The sequence below is a fragment of the Photinus pyralis genome, unplaced genomic scaffold, assembly GCF_008802855.1.
Source record: "Photinus pyralis isolate 1611_PpyrPB1 unplaced genomic scaffold, Ppyr1.3 Ppyr1.4_LG6, whole genome shotgun sequence".
Lineage (NCBI taxonomy): Eukaryota > Metazoa > Arthropoda > Insecta > Coleoptera > Lampyridae > Photinus > Photinus pyralis.
This window is the reverse complement of record NW_022170663.1, coordinates 3,239,180-3,256,160: the sequence shown is the minus strand read 5'-3', so window position 1 is coordinate 3,256,160 and position 16,981 is coordinate 3,239,180. Positions and strand designations below refer to the sequence as shown.

The window sequence follows — 16,981 nt, the reverse complement described above, 5'->3', positions numbered from 1 at the left end:
CCAGCGGTAAAGCCACTCTATATGAACAGCGGAGGCTCTAATGTAACTGTCACCACTTTGGCGGTTTGGTTCTCTAGGTGAAAACGATTGAGGTGTTATGGGAAATGATGATAATTGAGCCGATTCTGTTTCTGCGGAGCTTTCGGTGAAGGAGAATATGGAGATTCGTGTCAGCGAATTAGAATTTGAAACCTTTTTTATGCGAAATGAATTCTTCTATTCCCCAAGGACGGATTTCCCTCAGTACAGAATGTCAAATTAAGGAAAAACCACCCTTCACAAAATACAGGAATTTTAGCACAACGAATTTTTATACCTCGATGTCAAATTTCACCTACTACTACTATACAGCCTCTAAATGAATGACAAGTCTCTGAACAGCAGTAAAGATAAATTATACTCTTTTAACCATCGTTGAAGTCTTTTTTCCTCAATTTTGGATGCAAGGGTCTTTCAAGTCCTTCCTTTTTTCTCCAATTCTGATTCTAATTTCACAAACTGCACGGGTCCAGTAATAATAAAGTTAGCATTGGTCGGTAGTAGGGAATGCAATACCGGGATCCCGCAGCATTTTTGCTGGATTAATCCCGCACATAAATGGAGCGGGATCCTGCGGGACTGAGAAATTTGTCGACCTAGGCGACGACTCTGTTTACTTTGTTAATGAAAATCTGTTACCTAGCAATTAGACGAGAAAAACTGTCAACTAATAAAAATGCGACACCGCAGGTGGAGATTTGAATTGCAACAACCCAAATTTACTCGGTTTAAATACAAATCTCGAGTGTAATTCGGCAGGACAATTTAACGAACAAGAAATTCACCAAACTAATCAATTATTGACAGACGTCAAACTAGTCATATGGGCAAGGATAATGCGATAATTGGTTCGAAAATGAATAGTGAAAAAACCACTAGTGCATTTGTCGCTGGAAAAGTTGCAGGTAACTTTTGCCGCTGTCAAAGTGACAATTGCACTGCGGCTTATGCGATTTTTTATACATGAGTTGAATTGTCGTTAAAAATGTACTATGATTTTTGAGGCACTTTAGAAGTTCACCTTTTTGTGCTTTACAGGTGAGGTTTTTTTTGTGCTTTACAGGTGAGGTTTTTTTGAGTTATAAGTTAGGCTGAAGGTACTTTTTTGTTAAATATTGTGATAATTAGCGATTTATTTTAATGCAGAAGTTAACCGCACAGAATTGCTTATATGCCAATTTATTTAAAGTTTTGCGGGATCCCGCAAATACTGGGGTCCCGCGGGATTGACATCTAACAATCCCGCAAATACCGGGATTGAGATTTTACTGCGGGATTGCATTCCCTAGTCGGTTGTCTCGCCGGTAGTAGTTGTTAATACACTTTGCTTTACTAAAAAAGCTAGATGCTTTAATTTCAACTTAAAACTAAATCAAGGACGTTACAGTACATAGGACCAATACAGATTATTCTTTGAAAAATTAGTAACGCAGATAGTGTCCTTTGTCAACAACCACAGAAACCTAAGACAAGGTAGTTTCGAAGTCAAAATCACCCTCAGAGCTTTAAACCCCATTTCTTTTACCACTTTCGTGCAAATAACAAATCGCTGTAACAAATCTAATCTCGACTGTGGTGAAACATACGAGGACTTCAGAACCCTACCAGACAATATCAATGTTTATACAGCAGGGAATTGTTTAACAATCGTTATAGTACCGGAGTTCTATAGGGAAGCCATATTGCACATGCATTTTGATACTATAGAGAATTGTCTATACTTGGGAAAACCTCGATTACAACATTTACCATATGCAGTTAATTAAAGTTAATGGTAAAATAACGGCGGTGGAAGGCAATATATCTCCAAACGTGGATTAAAGAAACTACCTATTCGCCGCCAGGTTTCAGTCGTGAGAATTACATTCGAACGTGTAAAATACGAACAAGTTAAGACAATAGCTGCACATTCATCACTTCAAAGTGCGAATCTCTTCTACGCCGTCTTATCTATTTTTATCGAGAAAATTTATCTTTTCGATAAACCGAAGAAAAGTGGCGGCGACCCCGAGATGTCAAAATCTACTTTAGCCTACTGCTGCTACTTTTAACTTTTAATGTAAACAAAATAAATGTCGCGCCGGCTGTTATAAAAGACGAACTACAGGGATTCCGGTACAGTTTTACTGTGAAAACTCGTGAGAACATAAACGTGTTTCTATAACAGAACGCTTTTTGGATCGCGATAGCATGCATGTATCAGAAACATGCGCCCCACAGGATGTCGACTACACTTAAACTTTGCCCCGTTGCGAAAGAAAAAGGAAACTTATTGGAAAAGTGAGAAATACTCACTTTCGTGTTGCATAAATCACAATCTAACAACTAAGTACTGGCAAAACACTTGTGTAATTACTTATGCTTAGCAATTCTGAGCATTAAATCTGTCGAATCTTGCGTCTTTTACAACGTTCAATTGATACTAACAAGATACAAATTTGCATCGACACTAATTCAATTAAATAATTCTTGCATTCATAATAAGAAGAACCATGCTCAACAAAGAAGAAGTGGAACAAACTCGAGCACTATATGGTCTAATAATTACATCCATCTAGTTTCCACTTTTCTTAGAAGACTGAAAATTAGAAAAGTAAAACCTTCGCTTCCATCAATTAAAGATACCATGGAATTGTCTGGAAACACAGCTCCCATCCATCCCCACATTTTTAGATTATACAACTCCTTCATTTAAACTTTACTGAAGGTGTATACTTTATACAACAATGTATTCCATTAAAATTTTACCTGGATAACTAAATTCCTTTTAAGTAGATACATTCTTTGTGAGTTCAGAAACAAACCAAAGAATACGTGCAGGACAAAACATCCATAGGATGAGGTCTTTAACAAATTATCAATCACAAATTTTTCAATCAAATTTAAATTTTATGATTTTTTTCTTAAAGATTCAATCCTTTCATTTTAGATAAATGAAAAAAATGGTACCTCATATACGACGATCCAAGAGTACTCACAAAGGGTTATTGGAACATCTGGAGTACCTACGCATATCTAATGGTAGGGTGTGAATATGTCGAGAAAGGAGCTTCGGACAAAGACACAAAGACCGATTGGAGCGTAGGGTTGTTTATTATCTGTACAAAAGTATTGTAATCAATTTTAGTGTTTCAGATTTTCACTTTAGGAAGGATTTTCATACAAAAGGCATTATGCATGTAATTATCAGTTGCAATTGAATACACATCGCAATTTCACGCTAACGAAATTGAAAACATTCGAACTATTCCTTTCTTTTATATTGTAATTGCACCATTTTAAATTTTTAACTATGAGGGTAGATTTGCACTATTTCATTTACGACCAACTAGAAATTACCCCCGCAAAAAACTCCCTAAATACATAATGTAGCACGAACCATAAACTTTTTGGCACTTCGAATTTGATTTTGACAAAGATCGACAACCCCAAGATTAATTACTTAAACATCGCGACCGTTCCAAACTCTTCAGCATAAATTAAATGATCATTCTTAATTACGAATCGATTTCGACCTCTATCTAATTACAAACTCAGCAATCAAACCGACAAATATCCACAACAACTGAATATTTGATACCACGGGAAAAAGGCTGAAGTAACCCGAAGTTCCGTTTAAATTTTTTATAATGTAACCTTTTGAGTCTTTCGGTGTTTATAAATTTTCAATTGATCTCTCTTTTAACAATATTTATTATAATCATCGTAACAACGCTCGGGTAATTAATGCGTATATCTGCTGGGTTCGAAACACGCATTTCGCACTTTGATAACAGATTTTTGAAATTTAAATAACAAAGAATGTTGAACAATCGACGACCTGCAATTTTTATACGTGCATTACCGTTGACGAGGGTGTCCAAACCCTGATAAAAAATTGAATGTACCTCCCATTCCAAACTGTCAGATTTGATTACTTTCCGTTTTTAAATCACTTGTTTTACCTTTGTTGACACGCATTACAATCGCACGTTTAATAATTACAATTTCGGTTGTTTTCCAAATTCTGTTTTTCGCACGTTTTACATACTGAATTAACAATTGTGCCATCTGCGAAACTACTGGACGACTTTTTTTTTGTTACCGAGGCTGATGAAAATGTTAGAATGATGTGGGTTGGATAGTTTAGCTTATATTCAAATATTCAAGGGGACGAAATCAATACGACGTTTCAATTTATTCCTTTTTCGCTTTTGATATATGTTTTACTTTGTGGCGATTCTTTTTACTGATGCGAGTGAAAACGATTGACTTGAACGACGTTTCCTTTTTTATCCGTTCGGTGATTGCCATTTAATTTGCGATTCGGTAAAAATCTCTCTATCGGGTAGACTATTAGTGGAGACCGACAGCGATTTTTTCCCCCATCTCGATCGACATTCTAGAAATTAGTAGCTCGCATTTCTTTACCAAAACCCACTGATTAATATTAAATTCATGGAGACGAACGCCAATAAATACATGATATCGATCAGCATTGTTCCTGAGGTCCCTCGAATTCCATTGTTGATGGTGCAGAATGTTTGATCTTATTATTTATTATAATAAGCGGTCGATTTGTATCTCCCTACAGTAGTTAACCGTGCGAGTTATTTCCCGATAACATTCATACACGCTGTAAAAATGTTGAAATCGTCTTAATCGAGTATTCTAATTTACATAAATAGTATTAAATGTATATAAAATGAATCTTTCATATTAATGATTTCCTCTTATAGTGTAACGGCGAAAATTTTAAGTGTAAAGTATTTCCTGTTACTGTTTATGCATATTTTCTGATTCACGAGTAAATTTTCGCATAAATTAACAAAACCATGACCTGACACTCAATAATTAGTTTCGACGGACAAAGAAACTACTTTTAATTGTATTCAGTATGATGGTCATTATAAGAAATATACACCAATACCAATGATGCTATTTGAGAAACCTCCCTCTTCCATTATTTTTGTCCTGAAAAGATCATAGATAATTAAGATTGCACCAGGTTTTGCATAGAATTTCCCTTCTTTGATTGTTTTGATTTCTCTGAAAATTGACTTCAAACCTTGATTTTCTGAAAATTGTTTCCTTAAAATCATTAAACACCAAATTAGTCCAGGCTATACAATATTTTTCTATGAAAAAAATTAGTTACCGGGCGAAACCGTGGTTTTCAGGCAGGTGGAATGAATAGAATTTGGGAAAAAATAATTAAAACAGCTGAATTTTTCCGCGGGTGAAATCACGGGGGTTGAAAGGGGTGGAAAGTGGTATTTTGCAAATTGTGGTAAAACTATTGATTTTAGACGAAAATGTTAAATGTAAAAGTTATAGAGATTAAAAAAATGAGCAACTTTTGTATCTACACTATTTTCACATAACCTCAAATTTTCCTAGCCAAACCGGAAAAACTGTTCTTTTCGTTTTTTATTCTTATTTTTGCGAAAAAATGTCGTAGGGGTTTGAAATTTGGAGGTAACATAGCTTGTTTTATGATAAAACAGAAGATAATTGTTTGGGCCCATAAAGTTGAACCGTTTCCAAGATCTCACGATTTCTGAAAAAAATCACCTCTTTTTCAAGAGGATGAAAAATCTATTTCTTTTCATCGTACAGAGGTGCGCGGGGTAGCAAAATTTTCGGGAGGACTTATATTTTAATAAACAAAAATAAAAAATATTATTCCTATAGGAAAAATTTGCGAAAATCGCCAAAAACCGGAAAAACAGTTTTAAAATATACACGGTTTTTGACATGATAAATCAACATGTTGGATGTTAATAAAGATTTTTTCGAAATCTGTCTTCTTCCTTCTCTTTAATGTTTGCTTAAATATTCTCTTTTGTTATCTTATGCTCAACTGTTTTAGTTAAAACATCTTTATTATTTCTTTTTTCTGCATTTAAACAGCAATAAAAGCAATTCGAAATAAAATCGAATTATGTATCTTGCTTCCTGATTCTTGAACAATTTATTTTTGTTCACTGACTCTTCTTCCTGCTTGTTTTATAGCTGATGCTATTGGGCCTGTTGATAAACTTGCAAAATCTGCAATAAGAACGTTGGTTTTACCGGCCAAAAGCAAATGATTTGAGATGTCAAACCTGCAGGAATAAACTTTATGAGGATTTTATTCATAATTCCTGTAAATTAACGATCAACAGGCCCAGCTTAATCCCATCAGGAAGAAGAGTGAACAAAACATATTGTTCAGGAAGCAAAAGAATTCGATTTTACTTCAAATTTTATTGCGGTAAAAATGCAGAAAAAAAGAAACAATAAAGATGTTTTAATTAAGGCAGTTGGGCACTGGGAAACAAAAGAAAATATTTTAGCAACATTAAAGAGGAGAGAGAAGACAGATTTCCAAAACTTTTTATTAGTGCGGATCTAACACGTTAATTTATTTGCAAAAAAGCCTATTTACCTACTGTCAAAAACGGTGTATCTTAAAATTGTTCCCCCCGTTTTTGCCGCTTTTCTTGAAATTTTTCTATTGGAATTATATTTTTTATTTTTGATTATTAAAATGTAAGTCGTTACGAAAATTTTGCTACCCCGCGCACTCCTGTACGATGAAAAAAAAATAGATTTTTCATCCCCTTGAAAAAAGGTGATTTTTTACAGAAATCGTGAGATCTTGGAAACGGTTCAACTTTATTGGCCCAAACAATTATCTCCTGTTTTATCATAAAACAGATGATGTTACCTCCAAATTTCAAAGCCCTACGACATTTTTTCGCAAAAATAAAAATAAAAAACGAAAAAAACAGTTTTTCCGGTTTCTCTAGGAAAATTTGAGGTTATGTGAAAATAGTGTAGATACAAAAGTTGCTCATTTTTTTAATCTCTATAACATTTATATTTAACATTTTCATCTAAAATCAATAGTTTTGCCACAATTTGCAAAATACCACTTTCCACCCATTTCAACCCCCGTCATTTCACCCGCGGAAAAATTCAGATGTTTTAATTATTTTTTCCCAATTTCTATTCATTTCACCTGCCTGAAAAACCCGACTTCGCCCGGTAACTAATTTTTTTTTAAAATAAATCATTTTAGAGCCTGGACTAAACGACCATAAAATTTCGTATATATACCTAGTAAAGTCCCGATCATCCGATCTTCCGTGTTAACAGAGCCTCATAAATCTTAAGAAAATTCCGTATTATTCGAGGTGGCAATGGAAAGCGTCCGCTTTATCCGAGCCGAACGAGAATTATGTAGTACATACGCAGCTATTTGTGACGCAAGAATGTCGACGACACCAAAAAGAAAAAAAAAGTCGTTCTTAGTATGCAGAAAAAACTAGAAGTCCTTAAGAATGTATCTACGTATAAGTAGGTATATTTTATACTCCAATGCTAAGAATGTTTTATTTTTTAATTTTTTAGGATTGATTTTTTTGTTCCCCTTTATCCAAGTTTTCGGATATCTGAGGTACGGCTCCCTCACGTTAGCTCAGATAATCGAGGTTCTATTGATTTAAAAAGTGAACTGGTTCCAGTTTACACTTCCTTCACAAAATGTTTCTTATTCAAATATAAATCAAAGATAATAGCTACCATATAAAGAACCAATTTTTTATGCAGTAATAATTACCTTATAGTCATGACTCATGATGGACCCATGAATTTGGAGATCTTCTACCTTGAACTTGGAGCAAATCAACTTTAAATGTAGTTTCCTTGGGGATTGTAGGGGAACACTAAAAAAGAATTACCCGAAATTCCTACGGGAACGGGAAAAAACGGGATCTTAAGTTTTATAATCTGCAGAAGATAGAGACTTGGCATTTGGAGCGGGGGTTTGTTTGAAGGTATATTCCGAAAGCACTTCCCGAAATTCCCACGAGAACGAGAGAAAAACAGAATTAAGACAGAGAATAATGTTCATGCGCGTAAGACGTCGCGGGGACATAAGCTAGTTTTTCATATATACGTAAAATTTGTTCAACTTCGAGGAGCACTGGTATGGGAACGGGTGGTCCAAAAGATATGCGCTTGGTCTCATTTAAGCAGAATTGAATGGCCTAAAATTTTTCTTGGAACCATGTTTTCGACATTGTGTCTTTTACAAGAACCGTAAAACCACAAAAATGCCCTTTTTGTAGGTTTCTAGGGTAGCATTTAGTATCAAATGAAGCCATCAAAACAATAAAACCTTTTGTAAGATTTAAGTCCGATTTGAATGTTAATCCTACTGGCCTAATCGGCTTTACAAATGAGCGTGAACATTAGTTTTAGTTTTATTCCCAGAAAAGGAGAAATTTGTTGACAGAGCCAGACGTTTTTTCATTCTAACTTTCGGTTAATATTTTTTCAACTGCGGGCACCTTCAGAGTTACGTATTCCAACAATCAATCACATTTTGTTCACTAACGGTGACACATATGAATTTTGTTGTAGCGAAAAATAACCCAGCGCGTTTAATTAATCTGTCCTCCCCGTGTTCCCATGGTAATTCTACTGTAAAACTCGCGGAACTTGCTTTCAATAATTCGCACTCGAATTTTCTATGACACACGAAAAACATTGACTTTCCGCGCAAATTTACTTAACGATGAAAACTGCGCGGTTATTCCTAGGTAGTTCCCCCGACCCGAATTAATATTTTATAGGCGGTTAAGCTTTCCGTAGCTCAGATGCAATGCAACGAAGCAATTAGTTTCATACCCGAAGCAATGACCACACCGTATATTTGTAGACTCTACCAGATTTGCTCAACGCACGGTATCTAGATCTGGATATGGAGGCGATTTTGACGCGGTTCGTTACGAAGACTGCCGCTTCTAAAATATTTATTTCTGTTTATTTAATTGTTAATAATGTTAGAATTAATTGTTCCGTTTCTAGTTGTTTCCATATAATTAAATTATTTTCTGGAACCGTCATTTTCAGTCTGTTTACCTGGAGCTTCCGACAACTTTCTGGTAACGCCGACCTTGACCAGGAGAGAGGTTATATCCCTTGGTGGCGCTTGAGTTACCGTACCGTTCCGCCGACTTCTGCCGTTGCCGTCATTTAAGTTAAATTCAATACATATATTTATGTAATTGTGATTTTTGTTTATTAGACTTTACTTTTCATCTCGCTTCGTTTTATTTGTGTTTTCTGATATCTGAGGGTTCTTCGGAACATGAAATTCAAAATTAGTTTCTGAAAATTCGAAAAATATTCCAACCGCAATTTTTGGTAGGGCCACAAAAATTCATCTTCATGTTCATATTTCGTCGAAATGGGTTTTTATTTTCACACCCTCGTGCAGGGATGTCTTCTTGGGGTATTTCTACTAAATTAGGCCTTGCACATAAATTCGGCCCTTCTATATTACGGTTACTAAGAATAGAGTAAAAAACGCCTAGCTCTCATGCGAAACGTTTTCCACCTACAGTTTAATTGGAGAAAATGTTGGTTTTTGGTTTTGGCATACTCAATTGTTGCACTCTGTATATTGTACTAGATTTGTCCCCGTTTCAGATGGGCTGGCTTATTTCTTATATCAAGTAGGTACTCATGTAGTATGAAATTACTCGATACCCAGTCAACTGGTGCATCTTAAAAATTAAATCAAGGATTCAGTTCAGTACTGAAATCATCTCCGACGAATTTAAGTTGAGTTTAGCTCTAAATATATGACAAAATAAATGTCTAAACAGATACAGCAAACGAGCACCTGGGTATGGCTATAGTTTGGCATTGCGTAGTATGTGGCTAAAGCTATGCTCTTTGTGAATTTCATGCAATTCGGTTCATAAGTAACGGAGATTTGGCAACAATGCCAATTCACGAACTCCGATCTACAAATTTGGTAAAGAATTCACCGGCAAAATTTCATCGTAACATCGTGCTAACAGACAGACGGACAAAAATAGCAAAATTATGAGTTCGCTAATAATCGTGGTATTCGAGAGGGAGAGAGGGCAGGGGCGGGGGGTGAAGAAGAAGATGTAAAATGAACCAAAAAAGATAGACTCCCTTCCAACTTCAATCAGAAAAGTAGTTTATTTGTCCGATTTTCGCAACTGTGACCCAGTCGCTAAAATCTTTTAAGAGACGCCGTCAAATAATCCCAAAGAGAAACAAAATAACTCACAATTTTATTAATAAGCCTAAACTCCGCAGCAAATTTGTCAACTAATAATAATCTCGGGTAGCGCTAAAACCGTAAGGAAGAAATTAATCAAGTGTCATGTTAATTCCAAAAGTTATGTCGAATTAAATAACCTTCTCATCTCGGGTCCCTAATGCCTATTTAATATTTTAATAAGTATATTTTGACGCGACATAATAAATGTTAGCGTCGTTTATACCTCCACAAATCCGTTGAAAAAGCTCCGTGTGTGGCTTCCGAATGTAATAATCAGGGTTAAGTCACCATCTGTGGAGACAACGGATGCGCATGATCTTATCAGATTAAACAATGAGAGGGACGTAAAGACGGCGATATTTAGCCATTTAACTGATACACATCGGGAATTTTACCTCCGTTGGATTTTTTCGAGAAACGTGCCCGTTTGTCGGAAGTTTCTTACGTAGGTAGAAAGAAATACACGCTAAAATGGTCGGAGAGAGAACTTTTAATAATAACCCCCCAGCAAAGGCGATTATTAACATAAAAAAGTTGCTTAATTTGTGAAATGTGCGTGTTTACATGCGTGATATCAACCCCGGCAGGTGTTCTGAAAGTGTTAAAAACAACCCCTTTTGCATAATTGTCCCAACTTAGTTAACAACGTCAAGTTTTAAACTTTTCGAATAGTCAAAGCGGCGTTATTTATGTGAATTAACCCCTCTATAATTTGTAAATAAATTCCGATCGCGGCGTTGTAATGACTTTTTTTTACAATTAACGCATTTCATAGGAAACACAAACGAGCGTTCATTAATCAAATTTACATTTTTAGTAAATAACGGTGTCCGCCTTTCGATATTTCATTGATAAACGGTTCGGTAATTTATGATTGCACTCCTCATCGCCAGTCTTCCTTCGGGTCAACAGAAGCTAAACGCATCGGAATCGGGTGCTACTTTTTATTAATACCATAATCGAACTTGGGGCGCTCTTCTTGCCCCATAAATTAACCATTTCATAATTGGTTTTCAACATTGTAATTAAACGTCTTTCTGCGGTTATAGCGTGATTTATTTTAAATTCATCCGTCCTACTCGTGGTCCCGTAAACAAACAAGAAACATAATATAGGCGATCGCTATCATTAGGACACACGTATACAGGTAATAGGCGCTTCATTTTCTTAACCGCAACTCGCTGAATTTCCATTACGAACAAAACGAGAACGCGAGACGGAAAACCGCAACGGTAAAAGGAACAACGAATATTATAAAAATGCTGGAGGGTTACACGTTTTATATGGCTGACTTTTAAGAGAATTCGGTGGAACTTTCAATTTGACATTTTCTTGGTTTATCATTATCCTATTGTTTAGGTGACCCGTTGGGGTTTGTTCTGCTCTTGCTCTTGGCTATAAAAAGAACCGCTTCTCTACCGAGAGTACTGATCTAAACAACTCCATTATTTTATTTTAATTGGGGGATCAAAAAGGTTTTTTTTTGCGTACAGGCAAGGTTACTTTTGTATTTAATTTGGATTTACGGTTTATCGCTTTCTTTGACGGACATATCGTTCATTATTTTTCGGTTTAATTGTTTTTGACAATGATAGCCTTCCTTTTCTTTTCAAATTCTAACCCTTTATATATAAATTATGTTTGTTATGTTTTTTCCATACAATGGATTTTATATACATGTATAGCTGTTTTCATCCTTTTCTTCATCCTTAAAATCGAAAGTCATTGTAAGGTGGTACTGTCCACTGTATAGCAACTAATATATCTAGAATTCATCTATTCGTAAGATAAGTATGAACCAATGATTATGGACATGGAGCGGAGCTACTAGTTCAAAAGTTACAGCCCTTTGAATTTTCTTTCGAAATTGATTTCTAGTCTGTAACTTTTGATTGAGAAGTCTGATCGAAAAAGTACGAATTGTTTTGGATTCTACGCACCAAAATTAATAAGAAAAAGTGTTTCCCGAGAAATTTTGGTGTAGTCGATTTTTGGTAAAAAAGGAAGGTTATACACTGCCTTTTTTTGAGCCCCGAAAAAAAAATTGTCTCAGATGGACCCGGAAAAAAATGTTCTTATAGAATGTGGCCTGTAGAATCCATAATTTCAAACAGTTCCAAGATTGGGCTACTAGTTCAAAAGTTACAGCCCTTTGAATTTTTTTTCGAAATGGTTTCTAGTCTATAACTTTTGATTGATAAGTCGGATCGAAAAAGTACGAATTGATTTGGATTCTACGCACCCAAATTAATAAGAAAAAGTGTTTTCCCGAGAAATTTTGGTGTAGTCGATTTTTGGTAAAAAAGGAAGGTTTATACACTGCCTTTTTTTGAGCCCCGAAAAAAAAATTGTCTCAGATCGACCCGGAAAAAAATTTTCTTATAGAATATGGCCTGTAGAATCCATAATTTCAAACAGTTCCAAGATTGGGCTACTAGTTCAAAAGTTACAGCCCTTTGAATTTTTTTTCGAAATTGGTTTCTAGTCTGTAACTTTTGATTGAGAAGTCTGATCGAAAAAGTACGAATTGATTTGGATTCTACGCACCCAAATTAATAAGAAAAAGTGTTTTCTCGAGAAATTTTGGTATACTCGATTTTTGGTAAAAAAGGAAGGTTATATACTGCCTTTTTTTGAGCCCCGAAAAAAAAATTGTCTCAGATCGAGCCGGAAAAGAAATTTTCTTATAGAATGTGGCCTGTAGAATCCATAATTTCAAACAGTTCCAAGATTGGGCTACTAGTTCAAAAGTTACAGCCCTTTGAATTTTCTTTCGACATTGGTTTCTAGTCTATAACTTTTGATTGAGAAGTCTGATCGAAAAAGTACGAATTGTTTTGGATTCTACGCACCAAAATTAATAAGAATTCCCGAGAAATTTTGGTGCAGTCGATTTTTGGCAGGGTGTGTATATTAGTTGCAATAATCTAAGTTACTTATTAATACAAAGCGGAGATGTTAATTCAACTACTCCCGTATTACAAAAGCATGCATATGAGATGGTTGCCGTTACATACAGTTTTTAGCGCATTTTTGAAAAAAATACGCTATTATATTCGTCATTGCTGGCAGGCAGGCTGTCCGCGTTAGATCTCCACAACTACAATAGCTAGAGAATTCAAATTTTCACTAAAAGCTTTCTGCTATAGTGTAGATGTGCAGGCACTAGTCTATTTTGAGTTAGATTATTTGTGAGATCGATAATTGATGAAAATAATTTCGATATGGGTTTCGGAGGTACTATAATTTTACCGTTAGATAGCGCTACTAGTATAAAAACTTATTATTTACTTTGCGATTTGTTTTACAAAATGAAGACGTACCGTCAATTGAAATTAAATAAAATTAATTATTTAACGCAGCCAAAATTACTCGTGAGATCAATAATTTTAAACTTCGCTAATAAAATACTGACCTGTATTACCAAAAATGCGCTTTAATCATGCATATGCTGATTTACAACTTGTTTTGTATGAGTGAAAACAATATACCTATAGTAAAACTAGCTATACACTTGCAAGTTGCAACAATATGTATATGATAAATTTTATAATTCTTCATAGCTATCCCTATACGTATTATATTTTTTGATAGCTATTATTATATTTTCAATTACCTTTAACATACATTTTTCTCCGTGATTAGAGTGTAAATTGGTAAAAAAGCCCGAAGGGGAGGATTAACGACACCAGTAACACAGGTGAGTAAAATGGCAAAATAAAATTAATTATCAAATTAATAGATCTGGGAAATAATGAAACTAAAAAGGAAAGTTTGGTTTTCTGATTAAGGTATGGTTACAGTTTCATTTATCAAAATGGAAGTATCTCATGGAATGCGAAGAGTCAGAAAATCGTACCCCTATCAACTACTGAAGCTGATATGTCAGTATGCACCAGTTGCCAAGGAAGTGTCGTCCGAAATTTGTGAAGCAAGAGAAAAACCTTGTTAGGTGTCATAAAATGCAGTTCCAGTGGGGATGTTGAGGAAAGAAACTGAAGTTTGTTTGTTTTTCAATTAGAGCAAGTTAGTTTAAGTTTGTCCAAAAGATACTTTCCTTCATGATCATTATTGTTCTTTTAGTAATAAACTTAGTAATTACATTAAGAATGTATGTTTAATTTAATGTGGAGGGATATGAAAAAGAACAGCTTTACGGCAAATTTTCTATTTCACCACAATGAACTTTCGATTTTCCAGAAGTATTGAATTTGCTTAAACATGTTAGAATTAGTCATTCCTAGTAATTACTTCTTAAATGAAATTTCAGAATGGAAAAGGTGTAATAAATCCTTGTTAGGAGCACTGTTGATGGCGTACACTATAAAAGAAGTAATATTCGGCATGTAGCAATTTTTGTTAAAAGTGAGTATACAAATGTAATAAAATAATGTTAGAAATAGAACTGGTCCTGGTAATAACAAGCCATAAAGTTACCGGCTTGCTCTTTGTCGCAAGGTATTATACCGGTAATTTGTTAGGAGACAACAACTATAAGAGCCGCTCTGAATATGGCCACCTCGTCCTAATGTCAGAGACAAATCAACAAGTATTTCCGGCCCCACGTTTTTATCGTTACAAACTCAAAATACCAAGGCCCCGCTCTACGCCATAAATCACCGGGCGTCTTGCTTCAAAAGTATTTACGTATCCCACAACATTAAAAAATAAATATATATCGTGATATAAAATTTTATTAAGTAACTACGAGACTTACCTGAAAAACGTACCTAAAGTGGAAGATTTAAAGGCCACTAAAAGTATTTCCTCCTTTACTAAAAGTGAAACTTAGTGGTTTATGATTCCACTTGAACCCGCTTTAATTGCCCGTTTTATTAGAAACGTCTCCTGTCTTCTGAGGTCAGGTTAGGACGTTATCATTGTAATCTGGCGCCTGGCAGATTTTGGATTATATATACGCCCCGATGGTCGAGTCTAGACCAAAACATTAAAAAGTTTTATTGTCGCCTTAAAAATTTTTGGGGTTTTCGCTAATAGGGTATCGTATTCCGCATTAATCAGCTTTTGAGCGATTACTCGATTTTATCTGTTTAACGTTTTTGGTGACGTAAAGGTAAAGTGCTTTAAAACGTTCAATTTGTCAAGTCTTTTGAGTTGCGACCACGCATTTTTTTTAATGCAACGTAGACCATTTTCGGCTTCCGCAATCCCAAATATTTATCGAATAAGTAGGTAGAATCAGTAGCGTAATAGACTATTGGTTCATTAAACAGAAAAGGCAAATTCCGCTTCCTAGTCTATTAGAGCACTCCTTAAAATTATAATTTTCGCGGGTGCATCCAAAACAAGTTAAGTTGCAGAAAAGCCCAACTCTCCAACTCTCCAACTCAGTACACTCTTTCAGATTGATTTCAGAATAATATACACATTTTCTGTATTTATCGTACCTCATTAATTAATTAAATACATATAGTGTTTTGAATAGAAATAAAAGCATTGTGTATATTTCTTACCATAAGTGACATTGGAACTCACCTGTAACAAAAAAAAAGAATTAATTACAAATCACAATTTTACAATTTAAAATTATAGCTTGCACTAGTGTAGGTATTTAATAATTAGGACATCTTTTCAAAACTAGAATTTCCTATAGTGTAAGGCAATTTCGATCAGAATTAATGAACGCACCGTACATCGATGAATCCACCGACATTATTGAACACCCGGTACTTTGACGAACTCAAACGGGCACTTCTTTACCTATTTATTTATTTTCTAGGACAGGGATGGCCAACTTCTTTTGCCCAAGGGGCCACTTCAATACTTTCACTAAAAGCGGGGGCCGCACAAAAAATGTAAGTCAAATTTAGGCTATATAAATATATAAATAAATAAATAAATAAATAATAAATAAATAAATAACATATAAAAAACAAATGCTAGGAAACACTCATTAATTTTAATATAGCATTTTATAAAAAAGTCATCAAACTGGCGTGTTTACCTCATGCTCAAAATATGCTTCCTACTGATTCTCTTATACTTAGCATTAAACCTTAACTTTACTACAATTTGAACTTGGCCTCTTTTAGAAAAAATTGTATTTTTATGTTTTTGTTAAAAAATATCTATACTTTTCAAAATCGTTCATCAGGGGCCGCAAAGAACAAGGCCACGGGCCGCAAGCGGTTGGCCATCCCTGTTCTAGGAGTTGGACATAGAAGGTAAAAGTAATTACTTTAATTTGTAGCATCATTTTAGCCGTCGATAAGGAATCAAAGAATTAATTTGCAGTTAAGAGACAATTAATTCTGCAGCATCCGAAAGCTCTCTCCGATTGGAAGAGAAAGGAAAATTAGTATTGTATGATTTCAACTCCGTTAATTAATGATCGCCCGCTTTTAGTTGTTGGGGATCTTCAGGGCGTAGACGCGCTTTATCTTTTCTTGTAACATTGTAAGCAAATGGTAAGTCCTAAAGCAATGAAATGGAAAGTTTGTTTACGTCAGTGTCACGCGATCTTCTACGGGCCCTTATTTGCTGCCAGCCAGCCAGCCAGCCAAAGTGAGATTAAGAGCTACATTTTTACAAATAAATTTCGACTTACTCTCGGCATAATCGACATTTCCTTCTTTCCTCTTCTCTCCACTTCACCCTTCCTCGTTTCCACAACCGAACCTTGCAATTATTGTAATGTTTTCCTTCTCTCTGTTAGACACTTCGGCACCCTCTCTGTTATGAGTTCCCTATACCGCTCGTTTCCTCTTGAATTCTCGATCCTCACTCTCCGCAACTGAACTTTTTGCAAATTCTCCTTCCATCGTTTCCCCTAGTTCTCCCATCCTTTCGACCTCTGTCCCTCCATAACCGTTTCTACTATTGAGTACGACCCAAATTCGTTAAAACTTT

At 35.1% G+C, this 16,981-nt stretch overlaps 1 protein-coding gene across 6 annotated transcripts in view; it reads right to left on the bottom strand.

Annotated features, from left to right (window-relative positions):
• Nucleotides 1–16,981, bottom strand: part of LOC116173164 (ankyrin repeat domain-containing protein SOWAHB) — a 118,185-nt gene that overhangs the window by 43,618 nt on the left and 57,586 nt on the right. The window lies entirely within an intron of this gene.